Source organism: Rana temporaria, chromosome 5 (genome assembly GCF_905171775.1).
Source record: "Rana temporaria chromosome 5, aRanTem1.1, whole genome shotgun sequence".
NCBI classification, from domain to species: domain Eukaryota; kingdom Metazoa; phylum Chordata; class Amphibia; order Anura; family Ranidae; genus Rana; species Rana temporaria.
The window spans coordinates 256,908,702-256,931,001 of NC_053493.1; the positions used below are offsets into that span (position 1 = coordinate 256,908,702).

A 22,300-nucleotide genomic window follows, 5' to 3' on the forward strand; every position below is an offset into this window, starting at 1 on the left:
TTGCACAGTCTATTTTAAAACATTAAAAATAAATACATACAGTATTTTAAAATAACATCTTCCTAGTACAAATGAATGTAAAAAAAACATACAGGGGAGGGGTAAAATTATTTCCCTTTTGTGTCTAGAGACCAGAAATAACTTGGTAAAAGGTGACAATTATATCCTACATAATCATGTACAATTTAGGAAATTACTATAAATTTCTAGTCTTTCCTATGACAAATATTCAGCTGAGATGCCTTATAGGCTACCTTTATTACCAAAATAATCTTTGCATTCTCATGCTTATGCAGTATATTTTTCATCATTGTAAACGGAAGCCCCCTGCCCTCCAACACAAATGGCTTTAAAAAGTAATGTGTAAATAAACTGTTTGCCCAATAGAATATATATATATATATATATATATATATATATATATATATATATATATATATATATATATATATATATATATATATGTATATATATGTATATGTATATACAAGGCATTATATAAATCCAAAGTTAAGGTGGTTGTAAACCTCAAGCATGAAATATGAACAAAGCACATGCCTATAGTGTATAGCTGTCTCAATCCAGAGTGACAATGACAGTGATCACCGCTTCCTGTAATGGTGATCACTGTCTTGTCACGTGTGTAGCCCATCCCCCTACAGTAAGAATCATTCACTAGGGCACACTTAACTTATACAGCGCCACTTAGTGGTTAACCCCATTCACTACCAGTGTAATTTTCACAAGGGAAACATTTGACAGGTAAGGATACATGCAGGAGGCATGTATATCCTTATAGATCAGCACTAGGGCAGTAGTTTAGGAAGGATGAGAGTAGGTTTACATCCACTTTAATTTTGTAAAACTGGAGAGTAAAACATCTGGTGCAGCTGTGCATGGTGGTCAATCAGTTTGTAACTTCAGCTTGTTAAATTAAGCTTTGACAAAAAAAAAACCCTGGAAGCTGATTGGCTTCTATGCACAACATTTTGCACTCTCCATGTTTATTAAATTAACCCCCAAGTGTAATTTCTGTCTGCTGCTTTGTTCCTCTGCTATAAGCATGAATCACTTCTGACAAGTTTTCCTGACACCAAGAGAAAAAAAGGTGACAGGGGGTGGACCTCCAGCTGATTGACAGCCTCAGCTCTGTTCCTGAGAACTGTGTGGAGGATGTGTGTCACTTCCCACTAATCAGCTCTCACAACTCTCCCAACTGAGCTCTGTAGAGTGTAATTCCAGCTCTCCGCTCCCTGTTTTCTGACAGCTCAGGCAAGCTCTATAAATATAGGATTTTGAATGATTGTAGAGAAGAGAAGACTGCAAATAAACAGGTATATAGGAGGATTTGTTTCATCGCTGTGTATCACTTGAGGCCAGTAACTTCACTGGGTGTATTTAATTTAGAGACATGATATACGGTAGTATCAATAATAATGTTAGTAATAATAAAAATGTTTTTACACTTACGTAATACATTTTTTTATATCATAGTTCTTCAATGCATTTTCTCTTCACCAAACAGATTCTAATTTATTTTAAACTTAAGCACAGAAAAGTACTGAAAGAAAGAAACCTAACACTCTGTAGTGCAAAGTGCTGACTTTTATTAGGCTTGCGTAGGTGGGTGTTGAAACAAGTGTGAAAACAACTGTGAGGGAAAGACTGCGTTGAACAAAGGAGAACTGTTGAAGAACTTGTCATAATTTTCTCCCGGTATGTGCTGGGAACATCTGCCTCACAGCGCAGAAAACTCTAGTCATGCGGATTCTCTTTTAGTATGGAATTCTCAAATTAGCTGGGTCAGATGAGACAAGAAGCACTACTCCATTTTGAAAAAGTGTCACCCAAATCCAAAAAGGGCAAATTTGGGTTAGTTAGAGCAGAGATGCCCAGGTCTTTCACGTTTGAACTTCACATATCAATGTTCTTTTTCATTTTGGACCCCCAACTCTCCATTTACTTGTCTAGAACAGGAATACACATAGGGTTGCCATCTTCTCTTCAAGTCAAACCCGAACACTTTAGCGGCGCACAGCAATTTTTTTTTTTAATAGTATAAACTATACATATATTTTGCTCCCTTTACATCGTACACAGAGTTCCCCTTTTACATCTGAATTCACAGAGTTCCTTTACACCAGGGGTGGCCAACCAGTGGCCCGGGGGCCATAAGTGGCCCGCGGAGCCCTCTGATGTGGCCCACGACCTCCTGCTCTGGAATGGCGGGTTGGCAAGCCCAGATTGCAGGTTGCCGACCCGCCATACCACAGCATCAGTGTTGTGAATGAAGCTGGTGGTAGAGGAAGAAAGTGGCTGCGGAGCAGAGCCCCATATTCCGATGCTTCCTCTACAGCACTGGCTTTTGCCACAGAAGGAGTCTATGGCAAAGTTCAGCTAACCCACAGGATAGACACAGGTGCACTACGCTGCACCCACAGTGTGGGTAAACTGCACTACATCAGTATGTATGCAGTCTTAGGCCCTTTTACACGACCAGCCTGACCAAATGGGACCCTCAGTTCACCTCTATGGAGTGACAAATGTCTGTTTACGCCCACCTACCTCCAGTCTGAAAAACAGAAGGTAATTCGTCCCCTTCCATCAGGGTGGATCAGAGAGCCCGTAGAGTAGCAATGACCTGTCATCTGCCCGCTCCACTCATTGTGGCCCGCGACTGGTTACCAAGTTGCTTAAGTGGCCCTTACTCTTCAAAAAGGTTGGGCACCCCTGCTTTACACTGTAAGGAGGGAATCTGCAGACTCTGATGTAAGGGGGAACTCTGGGGACTCGAACATGAGGGATGCTCTGGGAACCCTAATTTAAAGGGTATGTAAAGGAAATGTATTTTTTATTTTTTAAATAACAAACATGTGCAGCTCGTTTTGCACAGAGTGGCCCCAATCCTGGTCTTCTGGGGTCCCTTGCAAGAACTCATCACCTTCATGCGAGCGAGCTTGCATAGTGATGAGCATAGGCGTGCGCACATGGTGTGCCAGGTGTGCTCAGGCACACCCAAATCACCCTGTGCAGCACAGATTCCCTCTACTGTCCCGGTTCCCCCTCCTTCCCCCTGCAGTGCTTCCCGCTTCCCTACTCTTCTCTCCCTCCAGCTGTTGCTGTGGGAATGTTTTAGAATAAGTGGGGGAAGGGGCCAGTTAATATGTAACTTATCAGCCCCTTCCCTTTCATCATGAGTGATCGGTACCATGTGTTTGACCTTTGGGGTGCACACCCTAATGCAATAGGCTGCGCACACCTATGGTGATGAGTTATTGCGGGCATGCTCATGTGATACAGCCGGCGGTCATAGCCGCTCACTATAGCCGCTCACTGTATCACTCAGCCCCGCCTCCCGGTGCGCCGCATCATTGATTGACAGCAGCGCCAGCCAATGGGAACCGCCCACATGCCTGTGCCAGCACCCAGCTCAGCCTCTCAGCGAGCCCACGAGAGCCTGAGCAGGCTGCTCCTGCCACCTCCACAATATTTTTTACTTTTTGCTATAATAAATATCCCCAATATTTTTGTTAAAAAAGCAAATTTTTTCCTCAGTTTAGGTCGATATGTATTCTTCTACATATTTTTGGTAATAAAAATTGCAAAAAGCGTATATTGATTGGCTTGCACAAAAGTTATAGCATCTACAAAATAGGGGAAAGATTAATGGCATTTTTATTATTATATATATCTTTTACTAGTAATGGTGGCGATCTGCGATTTTTATCCAGACTGCAACATTATGGTGGACAGATCAGACACTTTTGACAAATTTTTGGGACCATTGACAATTATACAGCAGTCAGTGCTACAAAAATGCACTAATAACTGTATAAATGTGACTGGCAGGGAAGGGGTTAACACTAGGGGGCGATCAAGGGGTTTAACTGTGTTCCCTACCCTAATGTGTGTTCTAACTGTAGGGAGGTGGGAGTGACTGGAGGAAATGACAGATCGTGGTTCCCAGCTCATAGGAACTCACTGTCTGCCTCTCCTCTCCTCTCCTCACAGACCTGGGATGTGTGTGTTTACACACACACACACGTTCCTGTTATGGCTCTAGTGCTCGCGATTGCGCATGCCTGGCTGCCACGAGCATCAGGTGACCTGCCGCAGTATAATGACGGCTGACGATGGCTGGTAGGCAAGTGGTTAAAGCGGAGTTCCACTTTTATTTATTTTATTATAAGTTTATTAAAATTCAACAGCTACAAAAAGTGTAGTTGCTGACTTTTAATAAACAAACACTTACCTGTTCCACGGTCCAGCGATGCGGGCTCCCGAAGCCTCGTTCCTCTCCCCCTCCTCTCCGCGGGGCGCCGTCATAGCAACTGTGGGCCGTGACAGCTTGTGGCACTCCTAGTGGCCAGGAAATCTTCTGGGACTTGTGACGTGTCACAGAAGATGGCAGAGAGGGAGGGGGAGAGGAGGAGTCGCCTAGGCGGCCAGAAGATATAAGAAGGAAGTGGGACAGGAAGTGCCTGTAAAAAACAGGTACCCGCTCCCTCCCCAAAAAAATGACATGCCAAATGTGTCATGTAAGGGGGTGAGGAGTACTTAAAGTGAAAGTTTCACTTTTGGGTTTTAAATAGTGTCTTTTTGGAGTTCAGATGGACAGTAATTGTCATGCACTGATATCACAATATATGCTGTAGGCCAAGGCCCGGATTCAGGTAGAACCGCGTATCTTTGTGCGGGCGCAACGTATCATATTTACGTTACGCATCCGCAACTTTGACAGGCAAGTACAGTATTCTCAAACCAAAGTTGCGGCGGCGTAGCGTAAATAGGCTGGCGTAAGCCCGCCTAATTCAAATGTGGTAGATGTGGGCGTGTGTTATGTAAATTTAATGTGACCCCACGTAAATGACGCTTTTTACGAACGGCGCATGCGCCGTCCGTTAAAGTATCCCAGTGCGCATGCTCCAAATTAACTCGCAAGAAGCCAATGTTTTCGACGTGAACGTAAATGACACCTAGCCCTATTCGCGAACGACTTACGCAAACAACGTAAAATTTTCAAAATTTGACGCGGGAACGACGTCCATACTTAACATTGGTACGCCTCATGTACGCCTCATATAGCAGGGGTAACAGCCTGCGCCGTCGTATCTTAGGGTGCAATATTTAGGCTGGCCACTAGGTGGCGCTTCCGTTGAGTTCAGCGTAGAATATGTAAATGACTAGATAAGCCTATTCACGAACGTACGTGCGCCCGTCGCAGTAAAGATACGCCGTTTACGTAAGGCATTTTCAGGCGTAAAGTTATTCCATCAAATAGCTGGACTAGTCAATGTTAAGTATGGCCGTCATTCCCGCGTCGAAATTTGAAAATTTTACGTTGTTTGCGTAAGTCGTCCGTGAATAGGGCTGGACGTAATTTACGTTCACGTCAAAACCAATACGTCCTTGCGGCGTACTTTGGCGCAATGCACACTGGGATATGTACACGGACGGCGCATGCGCCATTCGTAAAAAACGTCAATCACGTCAAGTCACCCCCCATTAACATAAAACATGCCCCCTCAGCCTAATTTGAATTAGGCGCGCTTACGCCGGTCCCATTTACGCTACGCCGCCGTAAGTTGGGAGGCAAGTACTTTGTGAATACAGTACTTGCCTCTCTGACTTAAGGTGGCGTAGCGTAAATACGATACGCTATGCCGCCTTAAAGTTGCGGCGCTCTCTGTGAATCTAGCTATTTGGCAGTAGTTTAGAAAGGATGAGAGTGGGTTTACATCCATTTTAATACCGCTTTCATTTCCTGACCCACAAGCTGTGAACATTTGATCTGGACTTATATTTGTGTCCAGCAAGATGGATCTTCCCACACTTCTTCTGTCTGAGACGTCTGTCATGCCCTTTGCTTTTTGCACATATTCTGTTTTTTTTTTTCAGGTCACCAGCTCCTTTGGACTGGTTTTCCATTTATTATGATTTATGCCTTTGTAAGTTTAAAAATGTGGTTGTTGCATCAGCTGTCTGTACTAGTCACGGTATGCAGTGCCAGTGAGAATTGTAATACTCTAGAAATACTTTAATTCCACTTCTGCAGCTAAAAATAATAGTCAATGGGACTGATTTCAGCATCTTTTATTCATTACTTAACATAGGGAAAGAGGTTCTTGACACGAAACCATGTACAGCAAGCTGAGAAATCTCTGTCAATTTATCCCCTTCAAATGGAATTTAATATATATATATATGACAGTGAGAGACCCTGTCACTATGGGAATATAGGAAGATGTGACAGTAGATTCTGTATTGAAACTCTCAATCCTGTGTCCAGAGTTTATTAGGTTTCTGCAATCTGTGTGACTATACAGGTGTGCAGGGTTGTTATATACTCAGGTCTGAGGATAGCTGAGAGCTCCCAGTTAGCGACAGCTCCCAGTGTGGGAGACAGAATGCTGGTTCACTCAGGGGCGACTTTAAAGTCGCCTGATTCTGAAGCCGCCCCGTACAGCATTGCTTGCAAAAACAACTATATAGAAGTCAATGCAAGCCACTCTGACGTTCCCCCAAAATAGTGCAGGAGCTACTTGAGTCCCTTCTATTAGAACAGTTCCATTGCACCGAATGGAGCGCGACTTGTCAGGTGGCCCCTGTGTGAACTGGGTCAGAAGGTCTCACCTAGGGGCCAGAGGGCTCCTCAGCCAGAAGCCAAAAGACAGAGGGATCGGATTGCCCCAGACAGAAGCCAAGAGACAGAGGGTCTCACTGAGCGGTCAGAGGTGCTCCAGCCAGAAGCCAAGAGACAGAGAGTTTCACAGAGGGGTCAGAGGTGCCACAGCCAGAAGCCAAGAGACAGAGGGTCTCACCGAGGGGTCAGAGGTGCCACAGCCAGAAGCCAAGAGACAGAGGTTCTTACTGAGGGGTCAGAGGTGCCACAGCCAGAAGCCAAGAGACAGAGGTTCTCACTGAGGGGTCAGAGGTGCCCCAGCCAAAAGCCAAGAGACAGAGGGTCTCACCGAGGGGTCAGAGGTGCCACACCCAGAATCCAAGAGACAGAGGGTCTCACCGAGGGGTCAGAGGTGCCACAGCCAGAAGCCAAGAAACAGAGGGTCTCACCGAGGGGTCAGAGGTGCCACAGCCAGAAGCCAAGAGACAGAGGGTCTCACCGAGGGGTCAGAGGTGCTCCAGCCAGAAGCCAAGAGAGTGAGGATCTCACCGAGGGGTCAGAGGTGCCACAGCCAGAAGCCAAGAGACAGAGGGTCTCACCGAAGGGTCAGAGGTGCTCCAGCCAGAAGCCAAGAGAGTGAGGATCTCACCGAGGGGTCAGAGGTGCCACAGCCAGAAGTCAAGAGACAGAGGGTCTCACCGAAGGGTCAGAGGTGCCACAGCCAGAAGCCAAGAGACAGAGGGTCTCACCGAAGGGTCAGAGGTGCCACAGCCAGAAGCCAAGAGACAGAGGGTCTCACCGAAGGGTCAGAGGTGCCACAGCCAGAAGCCAAGAGACAGAGTTTCTCACCGAGGGGGTTAGAGGTGCCCCAGCCAGAAGCCAAGAGACAGAGGTTCTCACAAGGGGGTTAGAGGTGCCCCAGCCAGAAGCCAAGAGACAGAGTTTCTCACCGAGGGGGTTAGAGGTGCCCCAGTCAGAAGCCAAGAGACAGAGGTTCTCACGAGTGGGTCAGAGGTACCCCAGTCAGAAGACAGAGTTTCTCACCGAGGGGGTTAGAGGTGCCCCAGCCAGAAGCCAAGAGACAGACGGTCTAACCGAGGGGTCAGAGGTGACAGGACAGGAGGTCTCAGATCCAGGAGTCAGGTGGGCTCCCATTGGGGTGTCAGGAGAACCCCAATCTATAGGCCAGAAGTGGACAGTGCAGCCTGGCACTGTGACTAAAGGCTAAGAGAGACAACTGATCCTGGAGACTGAGAGCTGGACACCACAGAGGGACTGGTAAGAGGAGAAGCAATCCTCCCAACAAGTGTGCCAAGTGGCTCAGCATTTTTCTTGTTTGGATAATGTGTGGAAGAAATCCCTGTGTGGACTTTCTATTTATTAAATACAAATGGTCTGCTGTACCCTAAAATACAGACTGGACTGCCACAATTCATTGTAAACACACCTACTGCTGGAGTTTATTCTCCCCTATGCTGTAATATATATTCTGATTGGCCAAACAGAGGGTTAAAAACATTATGTGCTATTGAAAATATTTTTTTTGTTTTTCTGGGTCCATCTGGATGTAAGCAAAATTCTGAAAAATGTATGTAATATTTCTAGAATATAGTTATATAGCACTGTATACGAGAATACATATTTTTTTTTGCCACAATTTCATTTAGCATCAACAGAAGAAAGATTGAAACATTTCAATGGAACCTCTAATGTTCCTGGGAAACCCGTGAAATGAACGTATCCAATGCTTGTGATAGGCGTCTGGTAAAGCACAACACTAGATGAGGTCTAATGTTACATCTCAGCAAATTTACTTCTATTCACTGCGATAAAGTCACAGTAAATATTCATTCCCCAGCATTTCATATTTCTGATATGTGCCTGTTTGTACCATGAACTTATGTTTAAAAGTATCCTGTTTATTTCTTCCTTTGGCAACTTTCACACAGCCGGTCTGTCTGTCCATGTTTTTAGGTATGCAGACATTTAGACAGGCGGGTGTAAACAGACACAAGGTAACCTGATGTAAAGGTCAGCGGAGATCATCTGTTAACTAAGAGCAGATGCCTCTGTGTGAAGGGAGCCTTTGTGTGAAATACCTGGTGATGCTGCCAGTCGCCCCTGCTTTCCTTTTTCCAACTGACCACGCTAAGCATGAGAGCACATTCCTCCCAGCACGGTCAGTTTTCTGGCTGTGCTGGGAGAACAGCATGTCTGTCCTCCTAGACTTTAGCCAAAGCATGAAAACTGACCACACTAAGACAGACTAGTGTCTGTCCTTTGTGTTGTCAGTTTAGAACAGGTGTCACTAAATGGCGGACCGCTTTCCGGTTCCGGCCCCAGTGCCATTCTGCCCGGACCGCATCCTTGCCAAATAGTTTCCTCTCCCTGTCACTGTCTCACCCGCCTGCCTGCTGATGCCGCTATATACACAGCGCGGCAGGAATATAGCGGCATCAGCGGCAGGTATGACCCCCCATCACAGACCCCTCTTCACAGACTGGACCCCCATCACAGATTGGACCCCCATGACAGACTGTCCCCCCCATCACAGACTGGCCCCTCATCAGAGACTGACCCCCATCACACACTGATCCCCCCCATCACAGTCCCCTCATCACAGACTGACCCCCATCACAGACCGATCCCTCATCACAGACTGACCCCCCATGCATGTCAGGGATAAGGTATAGGATCGTCGAGGTGAGGCATGTAATGGCACAGTGAGGCATATAATGGCACAGTGAGGCATACAATGGCACAGTGAGGCATGTAATGGCACACTGAGGCATGCAATGGCACACTGAGGCATGCAATGGCACACTGAGGCATGCAATGGCACACTAAGGCATGCAATGGAACAGTGAGATTTGAAAAAAGCTGAATAAAGCCTGTTTCTGTCAGTGGTTGTTCCTGTCAGGAAGGGGGTTGTCTTATACGCCTAGTATATCCCAAAACCAAAATATTAGCTGGAAAATTAGGGGGTCGTCTTATACGCCCAGTCGCCTTATACGCCGGCAAACATGGTAACATACATTTTAAGTTTTACAAATAAGATATATCTAAAACCAGGTTCACACTGGGCTGCGGGAATGAAGCTGTGCGAGATCAGCTGTCAGTGTCTTACTTGTCAGTCCCAATTTCGGGCACGATTTCAAAGACATCTGCGCAGGTTTCTGCACAGATGTGAATGTAAATCGCGGCCCAAAATCACAAAAAAGTAGCACAGAAACTACTTTTTGAAATCGGTGCAGCGCTGCAGATGCGGAGTCGCACCGATTAGGACGGTACCATTGCCAGCAATTTCCACCGATTTGACATGCAATTTGACATGTCAAATCGCATGTCGAAACACACCACTGTGAACCAGGGCTAAGGACTTTTTTTTTTCTATGGTGACAGTGCTTGCCACTGCAGTGTGGTCACCCATTTTCTGCACACTCCTGATTGCAAGTTGCCATACACTGGTGTAGCGCCTGGTTACTTTAAAGTACCGGTGCTATTTAAATTTAGAGGGAGATCAGAGTGTAGTTAAACTCTGATCTGGTTAGAATGTTTAATATGGGTCTCTGTCTCAGCTTGCCTGTGCTGTGGGCTCATTCTGTTGTGCTGGGGTGTTCTTCCCACCCCAGTGCAGTAGATGGCAGCAGTGGAGTCAAGGTTTGGGTGCTCTTCCCCAGTAGCCAATCAGGAGGGTTGAGCCTTGTTGTGCATGCTGGGGGAGGGTATTTATGGGGCAGACGCCATCAGTTCTGGGTCTTCTTCTTCTTCCAGTGTGGCACCCACCTTTAGGGTGACCACATCATGGCACTCATCATGGCGGTATGGCCTACCTGGCCGGGGCGTGCGTGCCACGCGGTGTTCCTGGTTTCCGGGACCATGTTGGTCCGGGAACATTTGAGCAGCGGCGGGGACCCACTGGGTTCTCACCTCTGAGGATACCAAGTGGTATAGCTGTTAGGTGAGGAGTCCGTTTGAGGAGCGCCAATAAGAGGCTGGCAATGCAAAAGGATTTCGACAAACCACCGGGGATCAAGGTAGCCGGACACTGAGGGATTGATCACCTGTCAGTCGGTACCTGGGCGACGTTAAGAAGGAGATCCAGGCGTAATTCCCCTAAGGAGGATTGCCTTCGTAACTACAATCAGAGAGGGCCTGTGACAGAGGTGTCTCCCTGACGTTCATTTCAGAAGGGTCTGTGGCAGAAACTTTTTCCTCAAAGGGTTCGCGTGATACTCCGGGTGCCAATTCAGTGAGAGAGGCCTGTCCGGGTACGCTAAGTCCACTCAGACAAGAGTGGTCCGGAAAGTGTTACATATGGGAGCAGGAATACTACGCCTAAATCTGCTATTCTCCTTCTTCTTAAACATGCTATCCTTTCATCACCAGTTCATTGCTCTTTATTACCCAGCCGGGTAAAAACACAGAAAAGACACTTGTTGCGGACATTCCATTACTACTGCTATATGCACCATTCACCCCTAGGAATTCGGAAGAGCCACAAGGTAAATGTGCCACCCAAAACAAACCAGCAGCTCCTCCAGGGGTAGTGCTACACTGGCATTATATGGCATAGTCTCCATCGAAAAATGTAATATTCCATCCCTGCTAGTGCATGCATATTTCCACAGGAAGTTCCTGCAAAGAGTCTTACAGGAGGTGTACAGCGCAGGAAGCGAAAACACTAACGGAGTAAGCAAACATGAAAAAACATGCATAAAATAAATCTTTTTACAGTGTTCTACAAATCTAAGCATTAAAGAGTTTAATTAGAATTCAGTGGTTCTGAAGGTAATTATAACTGAGCAAATTGACTGCATTACTAGCTTTTAAAAACAGATGGGTTTCCAGGTGGAATCTGTAATCTCAACAAAACCAAACAGCTGTAGTTAGAAGGTTCAAAAAATACAGCATAGTGTTGTTCTGGAAGTTTCTTCTGAGACCTCCCCAGCCTGAGAACATTGAGAAGTTTAAGCCGAACCATGGAACTAGAGCTTTTGATTCCTTTTTTTACCAGTTTACAAAGTATACAGCTTTTTTCAGTAAAATGCATAGGGCCATATTCTCCTAGATTTCCCGCGGGCGGCGCGTAAGCCATTTACACTCCGCCGCCCCAACCTACAGGAGCAAGTGCTGTATTCCCCAAACACTTGCTCCGTAGTTTGGGGCAGCGGAGTGTAAATGGCCCGGCGTAGCCACACGTATCTCCAAGGGGGCGGCTTCTATTTAAATTAAGCGCGCCCCCGATTCTAACGAACTGCGGATGCGCCGGGCTTAAAATAGCCCAGTGCGCATGCTCCAGTTCTCGGCGTAAAACGTCAATGACGCCGACGTGTGCGTCATTGACGTAAAGTCGTATTCAAGAACGACTTAGGGAAACGGCGTAGCAGACGGAAAAACACGACGCAGACCCGACGCCATACTTAACATGGCCTACGTGGGACTTGCGTAAACGTACCCCTCATATAGCAGGGGTAAGTTTACGCTTACGCAAACGACGTTAGCGACGGTTACGCAACGCAAATTTGTTCGGGAATCGGCGTATCAGGCTCATTTGCATAAACAAATGAGACCTGAACGTAAACGCCATCTAGCGGCGGGCGGAGTAATTACATTTAAGATCCGACAGTGTAAGTGACTTACACATGGCGGATCTTAAGTGTATCTATGCGAAAATGATTCTAAGAATCAGTCGCATAGATACACGGGCCAAAAAAGAGAGATACGATGGAGTATCCTGAGATACTCCATCGTAACTATACTCAGAATATGGCCCATAGTGCCTACATACTCAGGGAGAAGCCGCTGGATACTGCACTTGATGACAGTATGCTGGCAAGGGAACGGACGGGCACATTTACCTTTTCATCAATGGTCTCCTACAAAGCTGTAGCTGGAAACAATTAAATCCCGATGCCAAGGAATGACAGTAAATTATAGTGCTAATTAAACATCAGCATTGGCATCCATGAAGCTGATATATCCACCATTGAGTCTCTTAAATTACATTTCCATAATGCAAACCGCATTTATATTAGATCATTTTCATTAACAGCTCTTAATAGCTCATGATTTCCTTCAAGTCAAGAAGGGCACTGCTATACATTCTCAATATAGTGCTTAAAGTTTTACTGCACCTTTGTGCTTGAGTATACTTAAAAATGAAACGTATAGGTATACTGACATATACATTCATCACTAGGCAACTGCATGACAAAAAAATAAAATAATTCATGGTTTCCTCCATATAATCTGAGACAGACATAGCAAGCAAAAATTGTAACTCTACCATTAACACTTGATCCTGGCAAGAAGCATAAAGCAGCCTGTAAGGTTAATTCAAAAGAAAATTATACTGATTTTGGTTCATTTTATTTTTTACATTTACATTTTAAAATGAAAGCGATTGTAAACCTAATTTTTTATTTTTTGTAATAACAAACATGTCATACTTATCTGTTCTGTGCAATTGTTTTGCACAGAGCAGCCCTGGTCCTCCCCTTGCTGGAGCTCCTGGCTCCTCCCCTTGCCAAGTGCCCCCATAGCAACCCTCTTGCTATGGGGGCAATAATGTGGGCTCGGTCCCGAGCCGTTAACACACAGAGCGTAGCTTGGCTATGCCCTCCACTCTCTACTTACTGGCTGCAATGTTCAGTGAGGAGAGAGAGAAAGCGGAGAGAGCCGCTGCTCTTGTGAACATCGATGGATCTAAATCGGGCTCAGGTAAGTATAAGGGGTAGGGGGGCTGGGAGGGAAGCTGGATGCAGAAGGTTTTTTGGAGAAAAACGTTCTCCTTTAGAACCACTATAAAAGTGTATTGCCTCGTACACACGACCGGGTTTTCCGACGGGAAACTGCCCAAAAACCGCCGGACAAAAAAAAAGAAACCTGCTCTTTTTTTTTTCCCCGGCGGACTTTTGCCCGCCAGTTTTGGCAGTTCTGGAACAGGGCAGCCATCTGAAATTTTGGGGCCCCTCACACAGCTTCAGGCATGGCATGGGCCCCCTGGAGCAGAAAACCCGGGGGGTGCTGCCGCAAATTGAGAACCGGGGGGTGCTGCCACGAATTGAGTAAGGCCCCGTACACACGACCGAGTTTCTCGGCAGAATTCAGCCAGAAACTTGATCGGAGCTGTATTCTGCCGAGAAACCCGGCCGTGTGTACACTTTCGGCCGAGGAAACCGACGAGGATCTCGTCGGGCCAAATAGAGAACATGTTCTCTATTTCCTCGTTAGTCAACGGGGAAACTTGGCTCGCCGAGATCCTCGGCGGCTTCACAATGAACTCGACGAGCAAAACGATGTGTTTTGCCCGTCGAGTTCCTCGGACCTGTGTACGGGGCCTAAGAAGTGAGAATGGGGGGGGGGGTGGTGACGCGAATTGAGAACCGGGGGGGGGGGTTGTGCTGGCGCAAATTAAGAGAGGGGGTACCGCAAATTGAGATGGGGGGTGCTCCCGCTGCGAGTCAAGGACCGGGGGGAGTGTCATCTCACTTACCTCTACCTCCTGCCACAAATTGAAAGTAAACGTGTTTTCTCTCCTCTCTCCAGCCTGCGACATGAGAGGGGGAGGGGGGCTGCCGAAATGAAAGTTTTCTCCTCTCAGCCGCGAGCCGGTGAAAGGGGGGTTGGCTGGGCCCCTGGGAACATTTGGGCCCCTTACAGGTGTAATGCCTGTACCCCCCTGATGGCGGCCCTGATCTGGAATGCAACATTTTCAAGCATTCACAAATTTTAAAAAGTGGGGCACACCTACACTGTAAATGCAGAGGAAGGTTTGTCAGACCTGAAATGCCAGGCTTTTCAGTTGGATGGGGAACCAAGCTTAGCTGGGTTTCAACGTTGAAATCGAAGGACTGGATAAACAAAATTGAAGGTTTTTTTGACAGTCAAAAGGGAGATGGCTTTGTAATCTGCTCCATAGGCTTCTTCCACTGGGGAAGGTGGGTATTCTTGCTACCAATAACATCCTTGATAATGTTATCAAGCGCTGATCCAAAGAGATAAGGGGGTTGATTTACTAAAGACAAAAGATTGTGCACTTTGCAAAGTGCAGTTGCTCCAGAGCTTAGTAAATGAGGTAAAGCTTCACTTTTCAAAGAATACCCAATCACATGCAAGGAAAAAAAAAACAGCATTTTTGCTTGAATGTGATTGGATGATGGAAGTCAGCAGAGCCTTTGCTCATTAACTTAGCTCTGGAGCAACTGCACTTTGCAAAGTCTATTTGCCTTTAGTAAATCAACCCAAATGTCTCTCGAAGGCTGTAAATCAAACACTTCTTGCACAAAGGTTCCGCAGTCCAGCACAGAGAAAGGCATTTTAAAGGGTAACTCTTTATACAATTGCTACACAAGCCATATTTTAATTTATTGATTATAAATGACCTTTCCTATTCAATCTTCCGTTTTCTGTAAAACTCGATGCGGTTTGGCAACCATCAAAAATGTAATTTCCTGCTTGATACTACCTAAAGTCTCATTACTTCTAAAAGTGATGCAAACACTGCAGCTTTCCTCATTAGAAAAATAGAAAGTGCACCAGCGATTCATAAAGAACCAGTCACTCCCATTCAGAATGAATATGCAATCATTTTGGTGAAACAAACTGCTACTTCTTCACAGCAAAAAGGTAGGAATCTGTCTCCTTTAACCTGGAAGTTAGAGAAAAAGACAGGTAAGAAAGCTGCCGCTCCAAGTGAGCTCACTAGGGTAATTGATGTCCACTCAGAAGCAGATGGGTGCTGGCAATGCACTGGATGTGCAAAAAACGACAAGGATATGGACAGCCGCACTCCAGTAACTTGAAAAAGACGTGCCCTTTATTGGGTACAGGAAAAAATACACTACAGGTACAGTATCAGCACACAGTGGGATAAACAGCTGACGCGTTTCGCATTGAGTGTCAATGCTTAATCATAGCTCGAATGATTAAGCATTGACACTCAATGCGAAACGCGTCAGCTGTTTATCCCACTGTGTGCTGATACCTGTAGTGTATTTTTTCCTGTACCCAATAAAGGGCACGTCTTTTTTAAGTTACTGGAGTGCGGCTTAGAGAAAAAGACACTGTATGGCAGAATAAAAGAGTGTGCAGCACACGCACAATGCTGCAATCACTGGATGAAACCCTCTATTACAAAAAATGGTGGGAAATAATGGCACTAGCAACTGAGGCAACTAGTTAACTCTTGGTGCATGACCCGACTGGCCTACTTACTGACTGAGTCCCGGATTCAGAAAGGAGTTACGTCGGCGTATCTCCAGATACGCCGTCATAACTCTGAATGCGGGCCGCCGCATCTCGGCGCCTGATTCATAGAATCAGATACGCCTCAATGTTGCCTAGATACGAGCGGCGTAAGTCTCCTATGCCGTCGTATCTTAGGGTGCAATATTTACGCTGACCGCTAGGGGCGATTCCCAAGACTTCCGCGTTGAATATGCAAATTAGGTAGATACGCCGATTCAGAAATGTACGTCCGCCCGGCGCATTTTTTTACGTCGTTTATGTAAGGCTTTTTCCGGCGTAAAGTTACCCCTGCTCTATGAGGCGTAGCCAATGATAAGTATGGACGTCGGGACAGCGTCAAATTTTGCGAATAGGGCTGTGCGTAAGTTACGGTCACGTCGAAAGCATTGACTATTGCGGCGTAATTTGGAGCATGCGCACTGGGATATGTCCACGGACGGCGCATGCGCCGTTCGTTAGAAATGTAATTTACGTGGGGTCACACATATTTTACATAAAACACGCCCACATCTTCAACATTTGAATTAGGCGGGCTTACGCCGGCCCTTGTACACTACGCCGCCGTAACTTCGGCCGCATAATCTTTCTGAATACCATACGCGCCTCACAAAGTTACGGCGGCGTAGCGTATAGGATAAAGATACACATTTGTATCTGAATCTGGGCCTGAGTCTTCAGGGACCGAGCAAGCTCTGAAGCCTCGTACACACGACCGAGAAACTCGACGGGCGAAACACATCGCTTTCCTTGTCGAGTTCCTTGTCAGGCTGTCGAGGAACTCGACAAGGCAAGTTTCTCCATTCCCGTCGAGGAAATAGAGAACTTGCTCTCTTTTTGGCTCGTTGAGTTTCTCGACAGTTTCCTTGACGAAAATGTACACACGACCGGTTTCCTCGGCAAAAAAATATCTCCCAGCAAGTTTCTTGCTGTTTTTTGCCGAGAAACTCGGTCGTGTGTACGAGGCCTGAGGCAAAGCTGGCAGGTCTGGACCTGGAAAGTGTTCTGCAGTTTTTACCAGAACTGAGTGTGGAAAATACCCTATGTGGAACCCAATGCCTGAAAAAGATATCCATCCTCGTAGACATGCTGATAGTAGGAGTTATCACAGGCTGGCCTACAGTTTTTTTTTGTGCCAGTGCCTGGTCTTCCTGTAGGTGGCAGTATGACCTGAAGGTTAAAGGCATCCTGTGTGCCTCAATGGATGAGAAAGAAATAAGTTATCATTATTATCAACTAGCATACAGTCTGCATTTTGCTATTTCACAGTAAAAATCCTGGGAAATATGAGGGGAATTTTCAGTTGCAAATGGGTTTACTCCAGAACAAACAGCAGTTTATATACTGCAACCCTTACAGGACAGAGTTTTAGAGAGACGTGCATTTCTGTTCAACAAAGACCAGAAACATGTACTTGGAACTTGGGAGTTTATTTTGGCATACACTACCAAACATAAGTAGCTGTCTGATTGATTTCTATTTTCTTTCTACCGACAGAAGAATTTCCTCAAATGGAAAACCCAGATTTGCATTACATACATACATTATACAAGAAAATAAATACAGTATTTGGCAGGTTCCTGAACATACATGTGCATATGCTGTATATACAGTATATATACACACACACACAACATATGTACACATTCCCCATGTTTATTCTTCTGTTAATTATCTATCATTCATAAGAGTAGGAATTTCACATAATTACACAGTTATACATTTACTGCATAGGGTGACCACATTTCCAAACTACCATTCAGGGACACCCCCCCCCTTCCCAAAAATCAGCTTGTGCTGTAACGAATCACAGCACAGTGATTGGGCACAAGAGGCGGGATTTCTCCAATCACAAGCAGGGGGCGGGGATTGTGTCCCTCCTCCAGGCATTCCCGACCAGGACAAGTACTGTAAGGCCTCGTACACACGGCCGAGTTTCTCGGCAAAAACCAGCAAGAAGCTTGCTGGGTTTTTTTTTTTGCCGAGGAAACCGGTCGTGTGTACACTTTTCAACGAGGAAACCGCCGAGGATCTCGTCGGGCCAAAAAGAAAGCATGTCTTCTTTTTCCCCAACGGCAATGGGAAAAGTTGGCTCGCCGAGATCCTCGGCGGCTTCACAAGGAACTCGACGAGCAAAACGATGTGTTTTGCCCGTTGAGTTTCTCGGCCGTGTGTACGAGGCCTTAGTGAGTAAAGCGGTGATATGGCAGCCTTTTTTTGGGCCAATAGATCAGGGGGGGGGGGGGGGGTGGCTGTGTCAGTTTCATTCCGGGACACTGTATTGTCCTGGCATAAAGGTACCCAGGACAGACCTGCAAAATGCAATCCGGGACACGTGGTCACCCTATATGTTGGTAAACACATTGATATATCTGAGTCCTAAACAAGCTAAAGCCTTTAGAATCATACACACCCTCTTACCTTGGTAAACAATAATGGCATCTCATCTTTAAGACCAATTGAACTCTCAGTTTAAATCTGTTAACCACTTGCCGACTGCTGCACGCCAATATACATCGGCACAATGGCAGCAGTGGGCAAATGAGCGTACCTGTACGTCCCCTTTAATTTGCCGTGAAGTGGGAGCACACGCCCCGTGTACTCCGTGCCTGCGGGCCCCGCAAACTCGATGTTCGATGGCTGCCCGCGATCGTGACCCCGAGAGGCAGAATGGGGAGATGCCTATGTAAACAAGGCATTTCCCTGTTCTGCCTAGTGACATGGATCTATTGCTCCCTGTCATCGGGAGCAGTGATCGCTGTCATGTCAGTGGTAGCCCATCCCCCCCACAGTTAGAATCACTCCCTAGGACACACTTAACCCCTTGATTGCCCCCTAGTGTTTAACCTCTTCCCTGCTAGTGTCAGTTACACAGTAATCAGTGCATTTTTATAGCACTGATCGCTGTATATGACAATGGTCCCAAAATAGTGTCGAAAGTGTCAGATCTGTCTGCCGCAATGTCGCATTCACAATAAAAATCGCAGATCGCCGCCATTACTAGTAAACAAAAATAACAATAAAAATGCCAGAAATCTATCCCCTATTTTGTAGACACTATATTATTCTACTTTTTTTGCAATATTTTTCACCACACGAGTGGAATGACCCTTTAAGATATTGAACATTTTTTGTTTCAATCCAACAGGAATATACAGTATTTAACAGATTCGAAAGCACTGCTCTGAAAAAAAAGTAATGCATTTCAGTACACCGCAGCAATGCAGGGATGAGAACTGTCACGGTTAGAAGCAAAGCGTTTACCTTGTTTATGTGTTAGGGCTAGGCTGGAAATAGCAGCCTCACAGCATCTGGTATGACTGGGCCCTAGCTCTTCCATAACACACTACTTTCCGTTTCTTCTAGTGAAATGATTTTGTTCATCATAGTTTTTTGTGCTGATTTTTTTATTAAGCCCAACAAACTACTGCTATCTAAAGACAGTGGGCCAAATCCACATACAATTGCACTTGCGCCGCGTATCAGAGATACGCTACGCCGCCGTACTTTACCTGGCGTACTTTCAAATCCTCAAAGATTTTGCGCCATAAGTTACGGCGGCGTAGTGTATTTCTGGCGGCGGAATTCAAATCGGCGGGTAGGGGGCGTAAATCATTTAAATGAAGCGCGTCCCCGCGTCGATTGAACTGCGCATGCTCCATTTCAAAATGTTCCGCCGTGCTTTGCCTAAAATGACGTCATTTTTTGAACTTAGATGTGACTCACGTCCATCCCTATTCACAGACGACTTACGCAAAAAAAAAAATGTGAATTTCGATGCGGGAACGACGGCCATACTTAACATGGCAAGTCTATCTATACGCCGGATAATACCATCTTTACCTATACGACAGAAAAAGCCAACTAGCGACAACGTAAGAGAATGCGACGGCCGCGCGTACCTTCGTGGATCGACGGAAAAAGCTAATTAGCATACCCGACGCGGAAAACTACGCAAACTCCACCCAGCGGGCGCCGAAGTATTGCACCTACGATCCGAAGGCGTACGAAGCCGTACACCTGTCGGATCGACCCCAGAACCTGTCGTATCTTGGTTTGAGGATTCAAACTAAAGATACGACGCGGGTAGTTTCAAAGTAAGCCGGCGTATCAGTAGATGCGCCGGCGTACTCGCTATGTGGATCTGGTCCAGTGTTTTTCTCTGGGACATTTTATGTTATTATCAAAAATGATTAGAGGAACTGAATCTATCCTCTATTAAGAAGAGGAGATGAAGGGGGATATGATCAACATGTACAAATACATAAGGGGTCCATATAGTGAACTTGGTGTTGAGTTATTCACTTTATGGTCATTTCAGAGGACAAGGGGGCACTCTTTACGTCAGGAGGAAAAGAGATTTCATCTCCAAATACGGAAAGGTTTCTTCACAGTAAGGCCTCGTACACACGACCGGTTTCCTCGACAGAATCCATCAAGAAACTTGGTGGCATAGCTTTTTTGCCGAGGAAAACGGTCGTGTGTATGTTTTTCATCAAGGAAACTGTCAAGGAACTCGACGAGGAAAAAAGAGAACAAGTTCTCTTTTTCCTCGACGGGAGTCTCAATTTCCTCGCCGTGTTCCTCGTCGGGCTGGTTTTCGACGAGAAACACGTTCGTGTGTATGCTAAGAAACCCGCGCATGCTCAGAATAAAGTATGAGACAGGAACGCACCTTTGGTAAAAGTAGCGTTTGTAATGGAGATAGAACATTTGTCACGCTGTAACAGTCTGAAAAGTGCAAATCGTCTCTTACCAAACTTTTACTTAACACGCAGTAACATGAGATTAGCAAAAGCAGCCCCAAGGGTTGTGCCAGTGGAATCGAACTTCCCCTGTCGTTGTATGTGTTCTACGTCACCGCGTTTGAGAATGAGGAGATTTGGTCTTGACAGTGTGTACGCAAAGCAATCTTGTCGAGTTTCTCCACAAGCCTAACAAGGAACTCGTCGAGGAAAATGATGTGTCTTTTCCGACGAGTTCCTCGGTCGTGTGTACGAGGCCTCAGAGCTGTGAAAATGTGGAATAGACTCCCTGCAGAGGTGGTTCTGGCCAGCTCAGTAGGTTGCTTTAAAAAAAAGCCTGGATTATTTTCTAAATGTACAGAATATAACTGGTTACTGACATTTATAGATAAAGTTGATCCGGGGAATATCAGATTGCCTTTCGGAGGATCAGGAAGGAATTTTTCCACCTGCTGGAGCAAATTGGATCATGCTTTGTTGTTTTTTTTTTTTTTTGCCTTCAACTCTGAGTATAGGATTGTGTATATGGGATTGTATGATTTTTTTTTTCCTTGGTTGAACTTGATGGACTTGTGTCTTTTTTTTAACCTGGCTTACTATGTAACTATGTTTATTTGGGTTCCAACAAATATCCTAAAACATGAAAGGGTGCTAACTGACAACACAATTAATTAAATTCACAGTAAAATGATGCACATTGCACACCAGTTATTTCATTTTGCAGTTGTCCGTATGTGGGTTGTGTGAATTGTAACATTTGCAAATATTGTTACCAGATCTTCTATTTACATTAAATAGCAACCCTCTTGTTTTTTTTACAAAGGGAGGATGTGGGTGGACTTTCAAGATTTACATTTATCATTCTGCCTAGTTCTGAAATGAGTTACAATAGTACTCCGTAAGCCAATAAATCCAAACAAACAAGTAAATGAGAAATGGCTTGCAAGAACTACCTCATTGACTATAAGTGTTATTCATAAATACTCCCATAGATGGCACACATTTTAACTGATCCCTGCTGAACTGGACCAAATTTGAGCCGTGGGCGGGTCTTTCGGCAAAACTCTAATTAATAATAGTTAATTTTTTTCAGTGACCAGATTCTAAAGGTCCGTACACACAATGCAATTTTATGACAATAATTGTCTGATGGACGTGTTGTTTTCGAATAATCTGACCGTGTGTATGCTCCATCTGACAATTTTTGGCTGAATTAACGACAACAAATATTGGCTGTTCATGCTCACCAACTGTCTGGCAATAAATCTGTTACGTCGGATTATCCGTCCAAATAAAATCCATAGTACAAACACACATGCTCAGAACCAATGTTAAACATTAAGACAACATTAGCAGAAGTTGCCCAAAGAGTGGCGCTAAAGAGCAGAAAAAACACATATTTAGGTTTTGTTGGCTGAAAATGTTGTGCCGTCTGTATGCATACCAAGCTCACTGCCAACGCCCTTCAGACAGACATCCACGGAAAAGTCAGATGGAAGTCCGATCCTGTGTATGAGGCTTTAGTTTATTTTTCCCAAACAATTAAAGGTGAAAATTGATTGGTCACTTTCCTTTTCCCCTTAATTTGTTAAAGGTTATTTTTCTTTATTTTCTAAATAGGTTCCTTTAAGCTAGTGCATTGTTGGTTCACTTACCTTTTCCTTCGATTTCCCTTCTAAATGTT

At 45.4% G+C, this 22,300-nt stretch overlaps 1 protein-coding gene across 6 annotated transcripts in view; it reads right to left on the reverse strand.

The window, feature by feature from the left end:
- The window catches only part of ATXN1 (ataxin 1), a 403,695-nt gene that overhangs the window by 20,869 nt on the left and 360,526 nt on the right, over positions 1–22,300 (reverse strand). The window lies entirely within an intron of this gene.